Source organism: Sinocyclocheilus anshuiensis, unplaced genomic scaffold (assembly GCF_001515605.1).
Source record: "Sinocyclocheilus anshuiensis isolate Anshui unplaced genomic scaffold, SAMN03320099.WGS_v1.1 scaffold498, whole genome shotgun sequence".
Taxonomy (NCBI): Eukaryota; Metazoa; Chordata; class Actinopteri; order Cypriniformes; family Cyprinidae; genus Sinocyclocheilus; species Sinocyclocheilus anshuiensis.
This window is the reverse complement of record NW_015547644.1, coordinates 197,324-206,560: the sequence shown is the minus strand read 5'-3', so window position 1 is coordinate 206,560 and position 9,237 is coordinate 197,324. Positions and strand designations below refer to the sequence as shown.

General features: G+C 36.0%; 1 protein-coding gene across 4 annotated transcripts in view; it reads right to left on the bottom strand.

Annotated features, from left to right (window-relative positions):
* Nucleotides 1–9,237, bottom strand: part of tex2 (testis expressed 2) — a 42,460-nt gene that overhangs the window by 22,625 nt on the left and 10,598 nt on the right. Inside the window, exon 1 of one of the 4 annotated variants that reach the window (XM_016504057.1) lies at nt 7,363–7,382. The exons of 1 other annotated variant lie outside the window; for it this stretch is intronic. The gene's annotated coding sequence lies outside the window, so the exon portion shown is untranslated. Of the gene's footprint in view, nt 1–1,965; nt 1,986–3,397; nt 3,538–7,362; nt 7,383–9,237 lie in introns of those variants that run through there. 2 more of the 4 variants (XM_016504056.1, XM_016504058.1) reach the window with 2 other exon arrangements.

Below are 9,237 nucleotides of genomic sequence, written 5' to 3'. Positions count from 1 at the left end.
ACTTGCGGCAACCACATGTGACGACCCCGGGCTGGACTCCACTTCGTCCACGGTGAAAGCCGATCTGGCGATCCACAGCGCGAAGTTGATGTATTTCCTCAGCGACCAGCACAGATCAGCTCCAGGCATGGCGAAGCAGATATCGTCCTCTTTTGGAAGGACAAACAAAGTAGTTTCGCTTTCACAAGGAAACACAGCGTCTCCACGACATGGTTGCGGCGGCAACAACAATACTACAGCGAGAATAAAAGTTACGCCTTATTTCTTTGCGTGAACATTTGGGCGGCGTTATGCAAATCTTCCCACATCGTGACATAGACATGTGGGGGCGTGTTAGAACGAACCGTTTTAGGTAGGCGTGGTTGACTCTTAACTTTTATAAAGAATATCTCTTTGGATTTGAGACTTTAGTCTTTTGAGCTTTACAGATCTTCTTTATGCACCAAGAGCTTGTATCACTCCAAAGAGAAAGGAAAAATGTAAATCGCATCATATGACCCCTTTAAAAGTTTTCTGTTTCAGGTACTGTGTGTGGTATGTTCATCCATTTATACAGGTAATGACAGTTTCTAGTCTTTGTACACCACTTTGAGTTCTTTTTTTTCCACAGGGTATTGCGTATTAACTTTTTTTAGCATTGTGCACATCCCACTCTTTATTTTTTCATTCATTTCATATGATTCATGCATCAGACAAACTCTGCTTTTCTACTCTCTACACGAGGGAAGAAGATTATTGTTAAGTCAACAGTAGCAGGCAAATTGCTGTTAACAGTTTTCCCAAAGGACAGCTGGTCTCCGGTCCACAGGGCGGAGAGCTTAATGATTATTAAAGAAAACTAACGCAGCTTCTAAACCAAAACATGTCCTGCTGTCATGGCTGGCCACACACAAGAAATGCTTCAGAATTATTTAGTCTATCTCCCAACATCTAAGAACCTCAGTAATTAATCATCCCATATCTCCACTGATTACATTTGGCAATTTGACCTGTTTCTACATATAGCAATGATCTCTCTGAGCTGACTAAAACTGCCTTAAGAATATATAATAAAGGCAGTCTTTGAAGGGACTGACTGACGAAAGCTGTTTGAAGTTTCTCACAACAAGGAAAAGAAAGGGAGCAAAAGAGAATGCTGAATTTAAAGCTGATCAAAGCAGTCAAGGGTAAAGCACTAAAACAACGACAGCAAAGAGATGAGACATCACATCAAATGTATTTCCTCAACTGAGAAACAGAGTGCTCAACTAGGGCACACAGCCAGAAGCAGCGCTATAATTTTTATGATTTCAAATGAACTCCATGTAGGCTCTTTACATGTCCTTCCAACAATTTGGTGCCTTTCGGCCTTGCTTTGAATAAATCAAAAGACATCCCTATTTAATAAAATATTAGTGATATATAATCAAAAATATGGTATTTAACAAAATTGCTTGTTTATGTAAAATCACATTTCCCTGTTCGAAGTGCACAGAATGTTTTTGAAAGACACTCAAGGCTCATCCATTAATTAATTTACAACAAAAATATCCTTAGAAATATTGATGCCAGTTGTTGATATCAAATTATACATACCTCAGTTGATAAATTGGGTCTAAAGAGTAGGGTTTGACTTAAGTTTAGTGGGTTGTGGTGTAAGGATCTACAAATACACATAACTCCTGTCTTGATATGGTAGTCTGGCTTTGGCTCTGCTTTCCCTTTTACAATCTCTCTATTCCTTTTATTATATTTTCTTAGACATTTCTAAAGTCAACTGACTGCAAAATGTCTATGTGAAAATACAATAAAAGCAATGGAGAGTTTGTAATAGGGAAAACAAAGCCAAAGTGGATGAGTGTTGAGTGTGTCTTTCAAAAACATTCTACTCATGTGCACTTATAACACTGGAGAAAAAAAAAAAAAATATATATATATAGTATATATGGGTGTAACATGACACAAACATGACAGTTCGGTACGTACCTCGGTTTTGACATCACGGTTCGGTATGGTTTCAGTATAGCAGGGGGGAAAAACGAAACATAAAATTGCTTCTTTTTTTTTTTTATTGTTTTTTTTAAACAGTGATTTACTGAACAAATTGCTCTTTCTTTAAATACATTTAAAAATTAGCTTATGCTCTAAACTATAGGGAGCCCTTTTACATTACTATAAGGTTACAATTAACAACAGAGCCCAAAGTTAAATTAAATTACTATTTATTTTTAAATATAATAATCAACACTTAAAAAATGTGTTACATTAAATAATTAAGACATCACTAACAGGTAAAGTAAAATATAATGAGTATATTGTCTAATTTTTCAACGAAATGCTCTTGTCTAGACTTAATTCCGCTAGTGAACTAACGAGCTGTGGACACTGATGACTTGCCTGAGGTAAATGTAATGATACGTGACATTTTGTTTTTTGTCTTTCCGCGGTTAAAACACAGATTGAGCGATTACATGAGGCATCAGATGTTCATTCTTGTTTATTTCGTGTTAAAACTAGTAGTAAAGAGGAAGGGATGATCACGCTCACTCGGGCTCTGCTGTGGCGTTTAAATGGAGGTGTTTATGCGGCGATTTGTCACATCACATCAAAGAGCGCCAAAATGGCATTTATTGTTTGAATTTCCTGAAAAAAAATGACAATTTAAAAGATGAGACTGTTTCTTATCAAAAGTAACAATATATAAAACTGGAATTTTCCATTGAAGTTCCACTCGTGCAGCGGTTAAAACAATGCTGTACCGAAAGACCCGTACCGATTACGCCCCTAATAGTATACTGTATAAAAAACACTGCTTTTTAACAACTGACAACTAATTTCAACAAATTACAAAGTAAAAATTTTGAACCAAAATTGCATGCCATTAGGATCACTGAGGCGATGGATTAGACAATAACAGGGTGAACATTTAGCGGGTCAAAATATCCCCTACATAGTTCATGAATAATATCTTACTAACATACTGTAGGCTTACCCATTAAGCACAGCCGGACTTTTTGCATTTAATGATGTATATCTTAATTGAAATGCTTTTGTCATTTAAAATAAAATTTAATATTTTTGTGTGAGAGATTAATCTTTTATTTTAACTTTTTGTACTGAAAAATCTTTTTGTAGATTTTGGTGAGCTTAATAGGTACGTTTACCCTATTTGTAAAGGAATTCTGATTATTTTAACATATACATAGGGTGGGCAATAAAAGAAAAGAATGTCAGTGAAATCACACACTGATTACTACAGAATACATTCTACTAAATATTGTAGTAGTAAAATTATTTGAATTGGGGAAAAAAAAAGAAATCACATGATTTGCACTTAAGTTTGTCAGAGCTGTTGTGTAGTTAATGTGTAGCTGTGGGTACATGAGGAAATGACACTAGTGCAATTAATGAAACTTACTTAAAATTGAGCATTTAAGGCCTGGTTATACTTCATTTCTCACTCCGCTCCGTCTAGCGCACAGTAGAGTATGCAAGCCGTTCAAAGTACTGTATACTCCATTGACTGTGAGCTTCAATGGACGTGTTCGTTGTGCACACTACCTAGTAGACCTTCTGAGCACTCAAAACACTCAAAGTCCATGTGGTCAGCTGACTGTGCTTATGACGAAAAGTATGTCACATGCACTGTTCGCAAGACGGAGCAAACAAGGACAAACTTGTACTTTGGCCTTTAAGCCCAAGTCGTGTGTGTAACAGTATAAAGAGTCTTTATTCGTTTTAACCACTTTGTATGTAATATTATGAATAACAATTTATACTGTGCACTACAATGTGTATGGCTTTAGGTATGTGCTATATATACACACAGCAAAAAAACATTTTCTTAATCAGTAAAAAAAAAAAAAAAAATTTAAAACATGCCACTTATGGCGCAAGATGCTAGATTTTCTCTTAATTGGCATTAATGCCAGATAATGCTTTTGTCTTTTCAGTAAACTATATGCTGTTAATTTTAAGAAGTTTTGAGTTGTTTTATGTAACCTGATTTTAAAACTAATTGAAAATAATTAAAATTGTTTTACAGCATTAATCTTACATTTGGTTTCTTACAGGTTAGTTTCTCGCCAAGCAACACATGGACAGCGCTGCCTTAATACTGATGTAATGAGGTGAAAGGTGTGTGTTTGCCTTTGCAACGGCTTTGAACTTCGCTCAGTGAATCAAAATCAAAGCGGGATCCATTTTAGTATTACATTTTTAAAAAGTTTTCCATATTTAAAGTACAATTTACTGACAGATAGCAAAGCACATTTTAAAAGAACTGTGTTAAGTGAAGGATTCTTTCATTTGCTTGACATGAATGAAAGAATGATGTGAAAAAAGATCTTGTCTTGTGGACAATTCCCTGAGAGGGAGCTACACATACACACAGAGAGAGAGAGAGAGAGAGAGGACTATCTCAGCATTACAGTGCTGATTTGCAGTACTGGCATATATTCAGCACTCGCATTCAATTAATGTGAACGTCCAGTGCCAATCTCAGGAAACATCAGAACAGCGCAGCCAGACACAAGAAAGACTCACCATTATAAACACTGACATGATGGAGCAGAACATCTGACTGAAAGATGCCTGGTAGGTTTTAGTGTGTGTGTGTGTCTGTGTGTATGTGTGATATATAGAGCACAGGAACACACACAGGCTGGAATGTGCTGGATCAAAGGCTTGAAGACTTAGTGTAAGGCTTAAGATTTGGTGTAGAAGTGCTTTAGACTGGCTCAGAAGAGATCCCCTCATCCTCTAACAGAAGTGTTGCCTCCAAGCTCACACTTATGAAGACTGATACTAATATGGTAAATCTATCTATGAGTCAAAATCTATAATGGAACAGTGATTTTTCACTATTATTTACAACAGGATCTGCATTTTCATGACTTTTAATAAAATATTTTTTATATAAGAGACAATTAAAACAACTTTGTGCATCAAAACTAGGCCTACTCCTTTCCTGGGTAAAAAAGAACTTGATTTTCAAAAGTCAACAAATTTGCGACAGCTGAATGTAATATTTTTGACAAGCCAAACGTGTCAGTCTCTAAATAGCATGTAATTCATTTAAGCCACAAAATAAACTTAATTCTGTAAAATAAGTATAATAATTGGATCTTGTCTTTAAGGTTCAGAACTGTAAAAAAAAAAAAAACAACTCCACCCAAGACATCTGAGATTCATGCACTTAAAGTCAACATGATATACAGCATTCAACTCAATCCATTTAACATCTGTGATGCATTTCTATGTGAAACAAGATATTCAGCAATGAAATAATGCAGGGCTGAACTTGATTTTATTTATCAGGATTTGACTGGATGGTGGTAAGTGCATATTAGAATGGAGTGAATGTGAGTTTGCAGAGCAAATTGCCAACCACTTGTGAGAAGGATTTCTGACAGGAAATTGGAGGTTAAAGGTCAAGTTCATCCTCCAGAGCTTCTCCATGCATCACACTGGTAACATTTAATTTCTTAACTATCATTATTTGCTGTTATTGTTGAAATCTTTAACATATTGCCATTAAATTTAAAGGGGTCATATGATGCTGCTAAAAAGAACATTATTTTTAGGTGTGGCTGACTCTTAACTTTTATAAAGAATATCTCTTTGGATTTGAGACTTTAGTCTTTGCAACTTTACAGATCTTCTTTATGAACCAAGAGCTTGTAACACTCCAAAGAGAAAGGAAAAACTGAAATCGCATCATATGACCCCTTTAAGATATTTAAAGTTGACATTATCCATAACAGCCTAAACATATATTTCACTTTTTATTAACTATGAGCCTGGAGAGGAAAGTATGACAAACAGCAAACAATTTTGCACAATTACACCAGGAAAGTGTACTAAAAACAGTAAATTGTAGATAAAGCTGACTTTAATTCATTGGCTAGAGAAGCTTCAGTCACATCATACCATTTCAACACTACTAGTAAAGATTCTGCTGTGAAATTCCTATCAGTCTGGTCAGGACACGATGCCATAATAAATGAAATGACTGGTGCGTGCAGTGCACGATGGGACTCCTCATGGGAGCCCACCAGCCCGGTAGAGCTTCCCACTTTTACTGTGTGTGTGTGTGAGGGAGTTGCTGAGACTGTCTATGGAGCAGTCAGGAAGCACTAATGTAGTCTGTACACTGCGGAGAGAAGAACAGGATGCAGGACAGTGGGAGATGGCCATATTCAGCCCACAGGTCACAGGAGGTGCTTGTGAAGGGGCTGAAAATATCTGAGATCTGCAGGGAGCGTTCAATCTCCAAACAGAGCAGATCAAAAATAGATACATCTTAATACAGAACACACACTGTTCATGCAATATGTGAACAGAATATACAATCGGCAAGATGCCACATAACAGAAGAAACAGAGTTCTAGAGATAACAAAGATGTATAATAGGGCTGCATTATTAATCGCATGCGATTGTCATGCACATCTCGTCTGTATAGCCGGTTCTGTGATTAGTAGTAAATCTCCATCACGTGCTCCATCACATTTACTACACAGAGCCGTTGTTCACTGACAAGCTACGCAATATCGCGTTCATAATCGCAGGCGATTCATCTGCGATTATGAACGCGATATTACACAATGACAATGACAATGACAAAATGATCTTCAGACATCATTTGGGGAGAAGCACGTAAGCAGAAAAATCATATTATTATCATTGCTAATCGAGTAATTGGAACACATAAAAGAGCAAATAACATTATCACATCCAAACACATTTAAAGACAGCATATAATTCAATATACAGCATTTAAATAATATAATAAAATAGTAAGTAAAATGACAATGAATAATATTAAGCAAAAAAGCTCATTCGGCTGCCATGTCACTCAGGCACTCAGGTGTTTGGGCATCTAATATTACTGTTACTGATTTCAATATTTCCTGCTTATCACATTCATTTCCTGTGAGCCCACGCAAAGCCACCTGTTCAGGAAATGAAAACAACATGTCCTCCATCAGACAAGCAGTGAGACGAAACAATCGCAGGTAATAAAGAGTGCACAATTTCTCCTGAACAAAAAGATTCAGCTCCTGACACGCATCTAACACTAACAGGAAGAAACCCAGGGATGAAATGGAATGAAACCATGTGTGGAAAACTGAAAGTGAATACGGGTAAACAGTTATCCAAACATTATGGGAACACAGCAGTTTTAGCAGGTGAAATACTGCCTCTTTGGAAATGTGAAACAGGACACACAGCTATAATGTGAAGCAAGACTGACTTAAAGGGGTCCTATTATGCTCTTTTACAAAGTCTTGATTTTGTTTTGGGGTGTACTAGAACATGCTCTCATGCTTGGTGGTTCGAAAAACACATTCTTTTACACATAATTAACATTATTAAAATACCTTTCTCCCCAGCCTGGCACAAACGGCTCGATTAGTTCCAGTTTTGATGAAGGTCCGCCTTCTGAAAAACAAAATGTGTTGTAATTGGTTAGCTGTCCCAGTGCGTTGTTGTAATGAAATTCTAATGAGCCGCTTTGTGATATCACAAAGCCCGGAAACCAAACGCTGTAGTCCAAACGAGCCGTTTGTTGTAGTTCTTGAAAAGGGATTTTTAAAAAACTAAATATCTCCCTTTGGAGTGGACTTTGAGATTTGTAACTTTCTAGATCTTTTTAATGCCCAAACATACACACTACACACTGACTAAAATTAAAAAAGTGAAAAAGCATAATAGGACCCCTTTAACACACAAATATGAGAAAAAGGACACACTTTAGTTTGGGGACCAATTTGTACCATTAATTAACTATTAACTGTGACTTTTGCCTCAATAAACTCTTATTTGCTTCTTATTAATAGTTAGTAAGGTAGTTGTTAAGTTTAGGAATAGGGTATGATTAAGGAAACTAAAATATGGTCATGCAGAATATGTGCTTTATAAGTACTAATAAAAAGCCAATATTTTAATAACAACTTGTTAATAGTGAGAATTTGTCCCTAAACTAAAGTGTTACCGAGAAAAATGACCTAACCAACTTTGGCAAAGATGCAGATTTAGGCTCTAGCATCCCCATGATGGGACCACAGGACAATGGATGGATGGATGGACCAAATTTGATTTTCTGCTATCCAGTTAGAACTAAATGAATAGTCAAGACCAGACCTTCAAAGACTCAAACCAAGTAGCTGTAGATGTTCAGAACCTATATAAGGGCACTAATTTTTGCTAGAACGGTGATGACATGTGACTGAGGTAATTATCATGTTGTCACTATCATTATTATTATATCATTGTTATCCTAGAAATAGACTGGGGTCTTATTAAGTTTCTAAGCCCTACAGAGGGAACACCCTGATTTTGATCACGAGCTCACAGACCTTTTTTTCTCTTGGTGTTTCCCAGGATGAAAGTGTGAGGGATTTTGAAAGCAATCTTCATAATGGAAACTCGAGCTCAATCAATCCGTAAATCACATGTCTGACCGTCGAAGGAGAGACCAGGGGTCAGATTCATAAAACGTAAGAATAAAATTCCTCTTAATACAATTTTTTTTATTTTTATTTATTTTTTTATACTTTTGTACATTTTACCTTATTTGTATATTTGTATAGTTGTATTTTATATTTAATCTGTATATCTGTATTTATGTTCTACTGTTAGTGTTATCTGTATGCACCAAGGGTCTGAGAGTAACGCAATTTCAATTCTCTGTGTGTATGTGCTGTATATGTGGAAGAATTGACAATAAAGCAGACTTGACTTCACTTGACTTGACTTGATTTTCTTCTTATTTTCTAACTTAAGAACGAAGGGAAGAAAAATTTTTATTCCTCAAAACATTTCTTTAGAACAGGGGTTCTCAAAGTCTACATTCAAAGGTCCAAATATGAATTTTCATCAGTGTCAAAGGTCCGGACCGGAACAATTGGTTATTACAAAACTTGTTTTTAATAAACATACATAACATGCATAACAAATCAACACTATTTTTTTGAAAAATAAAGTGCCCTTTGCATTCAAAATACATTAATAATAACAAGTGCAAAAGTGGCAAAACAATTCATTTAAAGGGGTCATATGATGCGATTTAAATTTTTCCTTTCTCTTTGGAGTGTTACAAGTGCATAAAGAAGATCTGTAAAGTTGCAAAGGCTAGTCTCAAATCCAAAGAGATATTCTTTATAAAAGTTAAGAGTCAACCACGCCTACCTAAAACGGCTCGTTCTAACACGCCCCCACATGTCTACGTCATGATGTGGGAAGATCTGCATAAT